Below are 15,193 nucleotides of genomic sequence, written 5' to 3'. Positions count from 1 at the left end.
GGGGTTGTTGGTTGAGAGGGGTGAAACCCTACTCAAGAAGAAGTCACAATCCCTGTCAGGGTGAACCACAAAAAGACACCAAATTAACCGGTGCTTAACCCTCAAATAGGTTGGCACTTAAAAAGTAGTAAAGTGAAAACTCAACACAGGAAATATTTCACACCCATGAGAAATATTGAAAAATTATGTACCACCAAAATGATGTAAATTAAATTAGTAGAACCAGAGATATGCAATTTCAAATATTTAAGGTAAGTATAGTGCCTAAAAGCACAAGGTGCTACCTGTGGCCATCTGGTCATGTGAGATCAGGTGAAAGTCACAAGTTCAGGCTGACGGTGATGGAGCATGGGCCAGACACAGGGACCAGGTTAGTCACACTGAAAAACGCACCTTCCAAAGTCAAGTGCAAGAGTGGGTGTCATGGATGGTCACCTCTGTAGTGTGAAGATCCTGCCAGGCACTGTAGACAGTCATTGCTGGAGTTTTGCGATGACAGTCACTGTGGGTTGTCAATGCTGTAGCACAAAGTGCAGATCTCACATTCTCGGTAATTGCTGGAGATTGCTGTAGGGCAAAGAGTTGGGTTCACTAAAGCTACCCATTGGTGGTCGGGATGGGCGGCAAGATTTTGACATCAAATGGGCTGTTCGTAGTCGCAAAGAGCCCAGAACTTCAGGATTTCTCCTTTTCTTCAAGGAAGAGTTCAACTATTGCCACAACGAGGGTTCAGGACCTGATGGGAACTTCTTTGAGTTCAGGAACTCACTTTAGCAGAGGCCAGCACAGCTCTGGCAGGTCCAGTTGTAGGTCCAGTGCAGCAGGTCAGCTGGACAGTTGCAGGGAGTACTCTCGGCTGGTTATTTCCCTGTAGCTCAGAAAAGGAGGTCAGTCAGCTGACTCTTAGAGTCACTGCAGCCTGGGATGAAAGATGCAGGTCTAGTCTTCTTTCTAATCAAGCAGGGGAGGCCCCAAGCAGCAGGGCAGCAAGACAAACTTCTTCTGTAGTATCCACAGTTCCAGAAGTTTACTGGAGAGGGAGTCTAATGGTCCCTTTTCTATGCCTGGTGCTCACTTTGAAGTGGGAGACGCTTCTAGTGTTTGCCCCTCCAGAGGTGTGTGGAATTTCCTGTGTCCCTGTCCTGATCCCAGTCTGGGGGCACAATAGGCTAATATGAATTCCTTTGTGTGTGAGCTGAGCCAGTGCCTTTGAAGTGTACATATCAAGTAAGAGATGGCTCATCCTGCTAACAGAAATGAAGAAAAGTTGGGCCTGCCCTCCAGATAAATAAAAATAATCGAAAGTTAATGCTCAATAGCTAAGTGTGTGATAACTGTAAAGTATGCTGTCATGTACTGGGGTTTTAGCCCTAACCCCTATATCAAACACAATTCAGAGGAATGGAATGACCCAAACCTGCATGGTGAATGTCTTTGAGACTTTTTAGTCTACAGTTGTGCGTCATGCAGGTTTGGATCATTCCATTCCTCTGAATTGTGTCATCCTGCTAACACCCAGACCCTCTTTTGTGATACTGTCTAGGAGGAATACACCAAGGCCAACTTCCAACTACACCTAATCATGTGGCCCATGAACAGGCTGCAGGCACCAGCTGGTTAGGGCAAGAAAATGCCAACTTTCTAAAAGTGGCATTTTCAGAATTGTGACTTAAAATGTGAAAAATCTGACTTTACCATTAACCCCTTGCGTGCGCACGACGTCTCCCGGCCGTCGTGCATTACGGTGGGCGTGTGCGCACGACGGCCGGGAGACGTCATGTTCCCGAACGCCGTTTATTTCTCCCGCACAGCAGGAGAAATAAACCAACACGCAAGGGGTTAAAGAGGGTTTTAAATTACAATTCCCTAAACACCAAAATGACTTTCTTACCTGCACCTAACCAAAAGTTCTCACTTATTAAATGTAATAAGGTAACCCAATGTTATCCTATGAGGTAGGCTTTGCAGTTGAAAAAAACACATTTAAGAAAATTTCACGACCAGGGCATGTACAAACCTAAAGGTACAAGTCCACCATTTTAAATACAAAGCACCCTGCGGTATGGGCTATTTAGGGCCTACACTAGGGTTGACTTATATGTATTAAAAAGGAAGGCTAGGCCTGGTAAAACTGTTACTGATTGAAATGGCAGTGTAAAACCGCACAGACAGGCTACAATGGCATGCTTAAAATGGTTACTTAATTAGGTGGCATAAGAAGTGCTGCAAGTTCACCAGGAGCATTTAATATACAAGTCCTGGGTACATGTAGTACCTATTTACGAGGGACTTACAAGTAAATACAATGTGTGAATTGGGTGTAAGCCAACTTTACCATGCTTAAAGAAGGGAGCAATAGCATTTTAGCACAGGTTACACTGGTAAAGTGTGCCACAAAAAAGATAACAAAAACAGGTTCAGAAAATAGGAAGTTTGAAATAAAACAAATTGGGGGTGACCCTGCGGATAGGGCTAACTCTAACAGTTGTCAAGTGCTAAAATACATGCTTGATAGAAAGGCCATTGTTTTTAATTAAATACAATACATTTTCCTATTGAGTTTTGCAAGAAGACAATTTCTAGAGGTAGCAATGACCACAATTTGCTTATTTTAGAAATAAATGATGCAGATATACGACTTTCATTTCTTATATTTCTGATATACACAAAAATAAGTCTTACAAATCAAATGAAATTAAAGAATGAGTGAATTACAACACTTGAGCAACCACAATAAGGCAACAAAGCAGAATAATCCATCTTTGTGGTAAAAACATTTTTACTGGCCAAAATCTGCCCTGATTATGCATATATCAGCCACATGTATATCTCTAATCTTTTTACACATGTCACAATATGGTCACAAATTCTTGTGCTTGGGCCACCAATCAAAATCCAGTTAAAAAGAAGTATGTCCAAATGATTACTTCACAAATGAGCAAAATACATTAGAGGGTAGAACAGACAATTTTTGTTACACAGAAATTATGCAGTATCCATCGAAGTCCTGATTTTTGTGAACATTTTAGTTGAAGAAAAAAATAAGTGTATTTTCGTTTATTATTATTTTTTTGTAAAAATAAATGAAGAAATCTAGATGTAACAATGACTGAATTCCCAGTATGAAAATTACATTTTTGAATGCACTTTAAAAAAAAAGGCAAAAGACATACATTTGCAGACCAAAAATAGAGAAGTTATAGTGCATCAAATGTTTGTGCTCATGAAATAAATGTATACAATTATTTATACAACTTAGGCAAATACAGTATTACTCATCTGAATTATTTGTAATTATGATGATTTCGAGGAATTGATCCATTTTTTTATCTGCTGCTGCATAGGCAATGTATGAAAGAAGAGGATTTTTTTGAAAACCAGCACAGCATGTTACCTTTAAAGAGCTCTCCACAAAAGGGAATGAGTAAATATTGAATTGATGTGATCTCGATGCATTACCATATTGGACTTGCATCTTGAGGCAATGAACTCATAGTCTTCTGTTCTTTTACTTTTCTTCATGTGTTTGTTATTTACAATTGAAAGTCAGATAACAATTGATTTTAGGGCAAATATCTATGTGATATGATTATGATTTTTTTAGAAACGATTTCATAATCCTGATTTAAGTATTTAGTGCACAAATTGTTATATTATAAAAAGTGTTAAATCTCACCAATTGTGTAAATTTAAAGAATAAATACAAAAGAAAGCAGAAATAATTACATTCTACCAGTAGGAAGATTTTCTGCCCGACTGAATATAATGAAAAGAAGTATATTAGAAGAAAAGAGGTGTTCAAACTTTATCATCCATGTATGAAATCCCTTTAAATCCAAAGCAAAGAAGATAACCAATAAACATAATTGCAATTTATATTTGTAGTAGTTCACAGACAACTACAAACCACATTTGGTCAGGGAAAATGTCTCTTCTCTGCTACTTATTACTATGGTTTGAGCAACGTGGTGTTTATGAATGTAGTAAACAGCAAGAGTTACCAACTTAAATCCACCAGTTGTACAGTGTTCCTACATTTTTTATTTTTTTTTTGGGGACATCGCAGGGGTCAGCACATCCGAAGTGCAATGGATGAGCCTCACCCTGGGAGAACCACCTTCGTGATCATGGTGTCTCCCCTGCCAGGTAAGCTCCTACATTTTTGACGGAACAGTGATTTCTACCATGTGGAAGACACTTAAATTGAAAATATTGTAGTTACAACTATTTAGATAGACAATTTAATTTCAAGAAACACATACAAGACAGCTGCCTAGGCAGTGCCCAATTAGCTTGAGTCAATCAGGATTGAACTAATAACATTGACTAACACAACGACACTTGTTAACACTATTGATATATGCGTGCCACTGACTATAGACAGTGTTCCCTCACAAGACAAGTAATCAGTAAAAAGCAGCGTAAACTTCACTGGTTCAGGTACAATCTCTTAGAACTGGATCAAACAATCAAAAGGGAAGAAATACAATTAAATGATACAAAATTCCTGCAACAGAAATTTCTGCAATTATATATATATAAAATTATAGATATAAAATAACTTTATTCTTGTGTAAGACATAATATTTGTACACAATAGTGAAGGCCACCAACAAAACAGCAGACGTTTTTGAATCATAGGGAATTCTGATGAAATTGTGAACATCACATCAGATTCTGCTTACAAAAATAGAGAACTATAAGTGGCTTTACTGAATATGAAGATGAAAATATGCCATGTCTCAATATTCTCAAGTCATAACCCTTGAAACAAATACATTGTCTGTAATCTTTCACAGCTGATTCAAGGGTGAAGTAAAAAGAGCTTAGTCTGGACAATAGACAGAGTTATAATTTACAATATTAACAAACTTATCTGAAAATAATATGCTGTTAGAGTGGCTCCATAAATGTATCCACGATCATTTTCTAATTAACTCCCTCGACACACCCTCAAACTTTTGAATCTCTTATATTCCTAGGGCTCTTCAAAAATGAATCGATAGCTTTAGTAGATAACTCAGTTTTAGCAGTTTTTTAAGATTTGTTGATGGACATTTCTCTTTCTGGTATGCTCTGAACCAACTATTGCTCTCTGTGGAAACTCATCCAATCACAGATGTCTGCCAATGACACGCTCACTTATCGTATACAACAGAGAAGATGAGATACAGAATTAATGATTGGTAGCTTTCAAGAACGTGGATATTTTCAGCAAGATATTCTGGGTGACAATGAGGCCAATGAGACCAGGCCTTAAGTTGCTAGTGATGTCACTCAGAGTCATGGGGAGGTATGTCAACCCTTGATGTTATATATTTTTTTTTTTTTAAAACCATTTTATGCCATCATTAATTCACCTCAATTGGTTGTGCTAAGGGTATCAGAATAGATGGGTAAGAGGGTCCAAGAGAGAGAGTAAAGGGAGGGTTCAAGTAGCAGGAATAGAGATAATGAAGAAAGAGCTCTGCGGAAGGAGGGATCTTCCCTAAAATGCTAATATCACATTGGACACATTGATAGTGTGCTTGGGGTAGCCGCTGAATAGCTACTGCGATGTAATGTTGTGTATGCCCCACTGTGAGCCCCGCTTCTCCCCAACGACAGAGACAGTGATGCGCTGCCCAGCATTGCAAGGATCAGCTATCTCTATTGGGTCTTTAAAGTCTAGCTGATAGTGGGCTGAGAAGATTATCAGCAATACATCTTTTTGACATCTTCTCCTGTGTTTGTGGCAATTTGAGAGAGGCTGGGAAGGGAAGACATTGTGGTCCTCCATTCATAACTGCATTCCCTCTTCTCAGCCTGAGCATCTCTTGATAAGGCGATGAAGGAGCCCTCATCCTTATAACACTTCCATTGAGTGTCGGGAGTGTTGAAGGTCGTGAGGAAAGACAAGGGATGTGGCTGCCTCCATGCACTGATGTTCCAGCGGTGCAAATGGGTTTGGTTCTTGGCTGCATTGACATCGCAGCTGTGATTTACAGTAATTTGATTCCCTTCTGTACGCTGATGGTTTTCATTGGTGGCCATAGGTATCAAGTGTCTTCTGCTGTTGGTGGAAACTTAACGTGGTCCAAAGATGATGATGCTTGACAAATCAAGTAGCACCTTAACATCAGCCATATAAACCAAGGTGGCCCTCAAGATGTGAATTAAATTTCACAAAAGCAACAATTCAAAATAATACCATTCATACAACTTCCTTGACAAGTGATCCACACTCCTTATAGAGAATTGTTCCTTATTGCATCCACCCCACTGGCAAACTCAAATTCAGCCTTCGTTTTTACCTAGAAATGAAGAGGCCATAATATCAAGGCAAGTCCCCGAGGTCCCCAGGGCACTGAAATGGAATGGGCCACCTCTGAGTACACAATACAACTCCCTGGCTGCTAGAATTTAGCTGCCACCCACCTTATTTAAGAACGGCTTTAGCACACGGTGAGAAGTTTTCCCCCGTCTCTGAATAAAATATTAAATGTAGGGACCTTTCAAACTTCCCTACCGACCTTAAGTCTATTCTAACCCTCTTTTTACCATTCAGTTTCTCGTAGATAGCAGGTAGATCACAAACGTTTCCAAGCATCCCTCTCAGGGGCGTAGCTTCAGGGCGTGTTTGGGGTGTTACGTCCCCCTAATAAATGTATCTTCTGATAAATAGTTGGGTACGGCTGCTTTTCTGATAAATAGTTGGGTACGGCTGCTTTCAGTAAGGTATTGTGAGATACCAGTTAAATTTCAGCAGGAATTTTTGCATACACACACACAAAAACGCACACACACTCACTCTCTGGGGCAGACTTACAAGCCCCCTGCACCACCAGTACGTCACTTTTTGTGATGTACAGGTGGCGTATCTTACTGCTCCATATTTACAAGGACAGGAAAAGCCAAGCCACTTTTCCTGTCCTCCTCCGCAGGCATCCTTGCACCATGCCGCACGGATGCCTGCGCCGGCGCATGGCTGCTGTTTGTGCACCAGTGCAGGGGGAAGCACAGAGATGCGACATACTGTTGTAAATATGTCGCATTCCTGTGCTTTGAAAGAGACTCAGTGCGGCGCAGCCAAATGGCTGGCGCAAGGCACTGAGTCACTTTCACTGTAAATCTGCCCCTCTGTTTTAAAAGTCCTCAAAAACGTGGGTTATTTTACCAAATATGGTGTTTTCTCTTTTAGTACTCCTACCAAACCACATTCCTATTCCTTTCCAGTGCCCCTTAGGCCCCTCTCGTGCACCCTTGATGTCATAAAATGTATTTAAACATTATGTGCCAGACAGATTATCAGAAAATTTGAAGCTAGCACCCCCCCCCCAATTTGAGTGATTCTGATTTGTTTCAACGTATTCTGAAGCCGCTACAAGGCGGCATTTTCTACATTGCACTAAAACAAAGGTAAGGAAGAAATAAATGACTAAAATTTTTCTGGAAACAGCTCAACAAGTAGCTGCCATTACCCGTCCTGCCTTGGCGAACTCTGGTGAGGCCCTGCTGATCTGCTGTGTGCACACGTAGAATGAACATGGGGCAGAGGAGAGAGGCTTGCAGGGTAGTGCCAGCTTCCTTCGCCACCTGTGCCCCATTGCATGCTGGGTGATACATAGTCCATCCTTTTCCAAATCCATACATCAGAGAGCCGTGCGCTTCCACGGCAGCGCGCCTAGCGCGCGTTCCATAAATAGTAAACCTGGGCTATCTTGGCGGTCCAAAGGCAAACATGAAAGGTTTCTCCGGAGAGAGCTCCGCTCTGCCCTCCTGCCCGATGCGGAAGCACTTGGCTTCACATACGGGAAGCCGCAAATACCAAAGTATCTCGTAAAAACCCGCTCATAACAAGGGGGGCAGGGAGGGGCTGGCGGAGAGAGACAGAGGGAAACAGCTGTTTCGTGATTGGCTGGACTCCTGAGCTGCATTTACTTAAAAACAAATTAGCCACCAACAAAAGCAAAAGCCATTACGGTATTCATTACCCTCATCATCAAACAAGTGATTCATACAGACGGGAATTAGAGAGCGCGCAGGTTCAACAGAGCCCGTGCACCGGCGGATAAGGCTTCAAGGTTACCGCATCGGCAGGGGCCCGTCATAGACCATGCGGTGCCGGTGCCAGACCATTTGGCCCGTCATCGCTCCTGCCCCGCGAGCTGTGTACACAGGGTAATACAAAGAGATGATGTACCAGCATACGTTGCGTTAAGTACTGGTTACAACAAGCAAACATAAACCAGAATGTCGGCCCCATTCGGAGCTGTTGCAGAGAGGGCGCCGCCATTATTAGAGAGCGCCAGCATCTATGTTTTTTTAGATTTGGATGCATGCAGCCACCTGTAACTTAAGCAGCATGCCCCTGTTTTAAGCGCACAACAGGGAACTTTCAAACGACTTTCATATGGCATGGTATCAGCGTGAGATGGGATAGTATCACCATTGGCAGCCTTCCCCACGCCTCCAACGTAACATGCATGCAAATAAATAAACACACAACACATTTCTTGTTTGGGTAAAGTTGCTGCAGGTTTTTTACATGCACCGTTATGTAATATGGTGGGTTATCTTACGAGCGATCCAAGGGCAGGCAACCAACTTGGCCGCCTGCCCGTTTGATGAGCCAAGCAGCACTGGGGCGAACCCCATCTGGGCTGCCCCTTCTGGTGATCCTCTTCCCGGACCACGAAAGACATGGTCTCTTGTTACTCACGCCCCTTACAGGGCAGAGCGTAGCATAGCAAACCCCCTGTTGTTCAGGCCCACAACCGCCCGAAGGACTAACGGGGCGCCGACATGGTTTTCCAGGAACCTCCCATGAGGCTCCTTGGATTTGGCTCTGGCACCCTCTATGGTGCCAAGCAGAGGTATCCTTCTGTACCCCTCTTTTTCCAGATCGCCCTGTAACTCTGCCAAAGCTTTGGAGGTGGCCACTGTTGCTGCCAGAGCCCCCCCACCAAAAAAGCTATACCCTTACCTGCAACCTCTCATCTTTTGAGCCTCCTGCAACTCTAGAAGGAAGAGATCCATCCCAACTGGTGATAGATGGACCCCATCTATATTACAATAGCCCTTGACGTTAGCCTGGATCAGCTGGTGTCTGCTGAAACCAAAGGCCCTTGTGGCCTGTGAACCTGTGCTAAGAACTACACACTCTCCTGCGGGAAAGTTCCTCTGCCTCACATGACCTAGCCCCGTGCCAACTCTGGGCGGGCGATTACTGACACCAAGGCTCACATTGCCCCATCTATTTGCTGGTCCCACCTAGCTGCCGTCCTAGTAGCACCGTGTGTGCCTGACCCCTGTGTCCCCCCATCTATGGGACAGCAGCCCACTTATTAGGTAACAGCTCCCGCCTGCCTACTTAGGCTATTCGGGCGAAGGGATTATGCTTAACCGTTGCAGTCCCTATGCTTTCTACATCATGACACACGGGAATGTTCATAACTAGCAGTATGTGACAGTGAGCAAGGGTGCCCTCCTGCCCTTTCCAAGCATCCCTTATTCCTTATGGGAATTCCGCCAGCTCAGCTCCCTCTGTGGTGAAACCCCCTAGGCATACCAGCTAAAGAGAATCAGTCTGGTTTAATACTGTGCGCACTGAGCGATATGGTGCCTAACATTAAGAATTGACTAAGTCCTACCTAACCCCCATCCTAGAATATTCCCGAAAAGGGGGACAGGGGCGTTCACACTGCCCACCCTTGGGCAACCCCATAGGTGGAAAATTACCTGCTCCGCTAAATTGTAATCATTGTTGATCGCTGGACGTGCCAAATGTTCTTTTACATAGTAGCCTTTTGTGCTTGACACCTTGTTTCCCCATTTATTGGGACGGCAGCACACTATGTTGGCTGGCAGCATCACCACCCAGCGAGGCTACCATAGCTAACCGGGCGGGCCTTTGAGCTCAACTGCAGAAACTTGTTACCTACCCTAGGTTCTGGGTGCACTTACTTCCCCCGTTGACCAGACGGTTGCACAAACCCCTTTGATTGCTAAACCCTGGTGAACACCTTAATGGTCTCAAAGCTGGTTTTAAACAATATATGTCTTGTGCCCACTATTGGAGACACCTCACCCTTTCGTGCAATTACAACTTATGCAGCGCACCTCGCTTGCCTACCTGCCGTCGGATCACAGATGCACAGTCCTACTCTCCTTCTCCGACCCCGGATGCTTTGTACCTGCCAAGTGATGGGAACCCAGATTCCCCGTTCCCTGTTTTACTGCAGTACACCCTCAGTGGGTCCGCTAGGAGATACCACAACCGCATAGGTCATGCAAACCTTAAATAAACAATTTTCACCTGGGCGCACCACTAAATGAGACAGGCTCCAAACAGCTGTAAGCAAAGAGACACAAATATATGTATTGTGCCCACTATCGGAGACAACTCATCCCTTCGTGGAGTCACAACTACCCAGGTGCCTACACAAGTCCCCCAACAGACCAATTGGCCCTGACTACCTTGTGTTCTGGTGCCAGATTAGGAAAAGCCTTGCCTTCACTTGCTGCCCCCTGGGAAACACCCAATGCTCGTGCTCTGGCCGCAACGCGGCAATGCCCTTGTGTAGCATCGCACCCTTGGTCAATGAAGAGTGCCACTCCAACTACTTAAACCTACACCTTGACCATGCGTGGAGTCTAGCTCTCCCCAAGCTTCTGCTGGTGTAACCCACGGACACGCCTCCTGTTCAGTTCATTTTTAGTAATTCATGGCACTGGCAACCACAAGGGCCTACTGATGGGCTGTGTAAATGCGGGCCAGGGTGAACTTAACAATCAGCTTGGTGTGGATGGATGCTAACATTCCTCAGTGCAATCCCTTTGACCATCCCTTCTGACAAGCTCTACTTGTTCATCCTGACCCTGAGAGACACATCATCCCCGCGGAGACATGCTGGGATGCTAACCTGCCCCAAAATCTGCAGAAACAGCATATGCAGGCTTGCGACAAACGTCTGCAACTCTGCCACCAACATACCATCCCCAGTACATGGGGGCATGCCGTCATTCCCTGGCCTGTACACTGACCGTGTTTAAGAGGAACAATGATGACGGGGACCCCTCTCTGAGCGCAATGCTCGCACCCTATCCACTGCCTCACTCTAGTTAGCAAAGCCCCTGCAGGGTGGCATACTAAGCTAAGCCACGCATAAATCACCTGCCAATGTGATCAGACCAAGCATTCGCCGCTCCCTAAGCCACCAGAACTTGTCGATGACAGGCACTTTATCTCCCTTAACATATATAAGCGGGCCTCAATACATCCAGAGCTTTTAACGGACATGGTTGGGCATTGCCAAAGGACACTGGGGGGACTTTGAAGTCCTTAGTTACTCTTCTGAAATTGAAAAAGTCAACACCACCCCTCGACCATCTAAACTCACATTGAAGCCAGACACCTCTTTTCCCTATTTGTCCTCCACCAATTGCACTAACACATCTCCATGCTCGCCACATAAAGAGTGTGGGAACTAAACTGTTTATCGAAGCACCTGCTGCTGATTAGTCAGTCTGCAATGATTGAGATTAGAGGTGAGTCTATCTATGGTGGCTGAACATCTTCAACATCAGGTGAAGAATGGTTTGGCATCGCATGGTACCACATCTATTGCCTTAGTGTCCAAATATTTAATCAACCCACCACATTGGACGTATCGCCAGCCCTGGCCAATGCCTTATCCCTGGTTGATAGCTGCATGATTTGACTAGGCAAGAACTCTGGCTTCCTAGAAGAATGTTAAAATTGTACTGTTCTGCACTGAAGGGACTGCAAGATCTATGATGAGTTTCTGGTAAGGCACAACCTAGTTCAACACTCCACAAAATTATAACTTTATCACCGTGTTACATGAGTAGGGGCAATCTGTCAAAGTATCCAAACGCAACTAAGGATTCGCCTTACCCTGAAAACTAACCATCACTGGCTCCGAAATGAGCAAACAATGCTGGGCTACTCAGCAGCCTCCCTCAAACTTTCATGCTGGTTATTTGCTAAAAAGACTGGCAGCTAATAGCTCGTTATCCCGTGTGACGTGCTTGCCATCCTTGCAAGGAGTGGGCCTTAAGGACTACTTCTCATGCACCATTTTTTACCTGTGCCTTTAAAAGACTTTTGGGGTGCTGCAGTCACCTAATGATTCTGGCCCTGCACTAGAAGCTCTCACTTCAGCGTTGGACCAAAATAATTCACCCGGAACCTCCTCAGTCATCGCATCCAGTTATGTAATCAACACGCATTGTACCACCTACAGCAAGCTGGACTATGAACTCAAAAATTCAAATCAGAAGTCACAGCCCCTACGCCGGAAACGGATGGGCTCACCCCAAACCTACTGATGCTCAAACTGCTTGCTTAACGTTCACTTTTTAATCAAATAAAAACGCTCTGAAAACTTTGGCTGCAATCCCATAGGTCGCTACTCTGGAAATCGAAGTGTAAGTTGAAGGTGATGCCAGACTTGCTCACCCACACATGTATCAGCCAATTTGTGCAATCCCAAGGTGTGAAATGCGGCAGAGGATAGCGTTCCTCCAACCGTAGCTCACCCTCCTACAATGCCAAGACTGCCCGAGACCTCCGCTCTACGCTGGCATCCGCGAGTTTCAGGCAGAAGGCCCTGCAGCCTGCGCGACCCTCTGTGCAGCGATAAACTGGACGCAGCAGGCCTGCTGCACCGTACTTGGAGCCCTTGGGAGAGCTGGGGCAGCCCAGCTGGGGGAGAGGACCTGTCAGCGAGTGCCCTAATCAGCGTGCAGTGGCCTCACCACATGCGAACCCCAGACCAGCGGCCTTACCCCTCAATGTACAAGCCAAGAAGCAGGGATAGTGAAGCGTGACCCTTCAGCATTAGCGCATGAGAACTGTACAACATTTTTCTTTTAAATCCCTTTAAACATGGTCTGCATCATCCTCTTGCGGAACACCCACCACGAGGTTTTCAATGATGCCGCTGCAGGCACAGTGTCCCCCTGTGGCGCTGACGCCCTTGTCTGGAGGAACAACTTCCCTGCACCCGCTGCATGTGGTGATAAATGCATGCGGTTCCCAACTGACTATGCCACCCTTTGGCACTGTCCAGCATGAGCAGCATTCACCGCCATGAAACACGAGAGATGATCCTAAATGGCCAGAGCCACGAAACAATAGCACTAATAAATGCTTTCGCCCGGAGCTGCTAGACACAAAAAAAAGCCACATCGAGATTTCAGGTCAAGCTAACCCCAATCCAACGAGGCAAGGACCAATCCACAGCTGTGCCTAATTACACAACCACCCCGCATCAAACAGACACGACAGAAAGACAGCAGGGACCTCGCACTCCCTGCCTACGCCCGCAGATTAACATCACAAGTAGAGAACCAATGGCCTGAGCGGGGGCATAGAGATAGTTATTTTGACAGCCTTGGCGTTTTCATACAGCACTTACATGACCGCCTGTTGCATTACAGATGGAAACAATCAGTTTTAGGTACAGGGAGATTACAAGAAGTCCAAGCCAGACTCGAACCTGGTTCTCCAGCTCCCCAACATTAAAGTCTGCCACCCTAGCCGTTAGGCCAAACAAACGAGCAGTAGCAGAGCAGCAGTTTACATTCCTCAAATCAGTTGTATATGTATCCCAGGCCCAGTAATCCCAACGAACAAGGCCCTGGGTGAAATTCACGCTCCACTGACCCTACACGCAACAACCCAACTTAATTTCACAGGAATGGGCCCTGGGTGTCCTGCTCGCGCTAAGCATGGCGTAGACCAGGCCAAATAGAAATTCGCTCCACCCGCCAGCAGTCCTGCATACCCATGGGACCATCCATCGGAAAAGTGAAGTTTTTTCGATGCAGGAGACCATACCACACTCTGCCCTAAATGACAAGAAACAGGAAGGGGCGCAGGCAGCCGCAAAGCACACATCTAATTATTCCCAAAACCATGAACCATCATGGGTCGCAGGGCAGGAGCTTAGCGCACCATTTTACCAAAATTGGAACAAACCAATAATTTAAAAGGGGTAGAGAACACATGAGCTAGAGGATCACACACACACACACACACACAATCATTGAAATAAGCACGTCAGAACACATCACTGCGACCTGGTCTCTGCCTCAAAGAGTTTTACCTGATATTAGAACAACTCCCATCTCACATTTTTGCTCCGGCACTAAGATGGCACCCTTTATATAATGGCCATCCTTGCTCAGCTAAGCAGAAGCCTTAATTGCATTATGACCTACTGTTTTTACCTGCTTGAATTGAAGATACACCGAAGATAGCATCACCATCTGGGATCAGAGGACCCACGTGCCCCCAAATCCCGATCCCAGCTATCGGCATCACTAATTGCCACATCCACCACGAAGAAGCCTAGCCTGTATTAAACTCCATGGTTGCACCACAAGGATCAGATCATTAGCGCTAATAACTCATGGATGCCAAACTGGCGTTGGGAAAATTGATCGGAACACTTCTGCTGCCAATGCCCTGATATGCTCCGGATAGTGCAGAGGTCTGAAAAAGTACCTCCAATGCAAAAAAGACACCACAACGCAGCAGACGAGTTGCTGTATTTCGCCCTGCATCTGCACTGACCAAGGGTCCCGCCAGAGCCCCAAAACAACCAACACACCCACGCTAGGGAGGTGGTAAATAATTCCAGAAACATAATATGCTGCATGGTACACGCCCCGCCCTCAGGCTCTCTAATTAGCTTGCTCTGACCGGCGGTAGGAAACATGCATGAGCGAAGTATAGCTACATGCGAGGACTCTGAAGGCAAGCCAGGTGCACGGAAATAAGCCACCGCTTGCATGCACTCGTCGCGGTTGCCAACAAAGCCATATCAGGAGGAGAGCTCGGTGTCCGCAACTCAGCCTCCGAGCGCGGCGCTGTCCGAGGTATGTATTCTCCCCTGTTACCAAAATCAATGTTGCCACTGCTGCCTATGCAAGGGGCCTACAACAAATCCACTCGAACACCGCTACGATGTAAGGGCATGGCCTTGAAGGGGACGAGTCCGCTCCAGGCCCTACTATATCTCCATTGATGTCCACCAGCTCGCACTACAATGCAATTCAGGCCCCAGCCTGCAAGCGGCACACATGGCTCTTACATTGCACCCCTTTGCCCAAGGCAGTCCATCAACCCATGGGACTTCCGAACAAGTCGGAGCTCAGTGAACCGCAAGGCGGCAGGCGAAAA

At 45.6% G+C, this 15,193-nt stretch overlaps 1 protein-coding gene and 1 pseudogene across 1 annotated transcript in view; both read right to left on the bottom strand.

Annotated features, from left to right (window-relative positions):
• CSMD2 (CUB and Sushi multiple domains 2) overlaps positions 1-15,193 on the bottom strand; it is a 1,634,099-nt gene that overhangs the window by 997,088 nt on the left and 621,818 nt on the right. The gene's annotated exons all lie outside the window — the stretch shown is intronic.
• On the bottom strand, positions 3,981-4,154 carry LOC146857497 (U1 spliceosomal RNA; annotated as a pseudogene).

This window comes from Triturus cristatus, chromosome 3_2 (genome assembly GCF_964204655.1).
Source record: "Triturus cristatus chromosome 3_2, aTriCri1.1, whole genome shotgun sequence".
Classification (NCBI taxonomy): domain Eukaryota; kingdom Metazoa; phylum Chordata; class Amphibia; order Caudata; family Salamandridae; genus Triturus; species Triturus cristatus.
The sequence above is the reverse complement of the archived record's forward strand: the minus strand, read 5'-3'. Positions and strand labels throughout refer to the sequence as shown.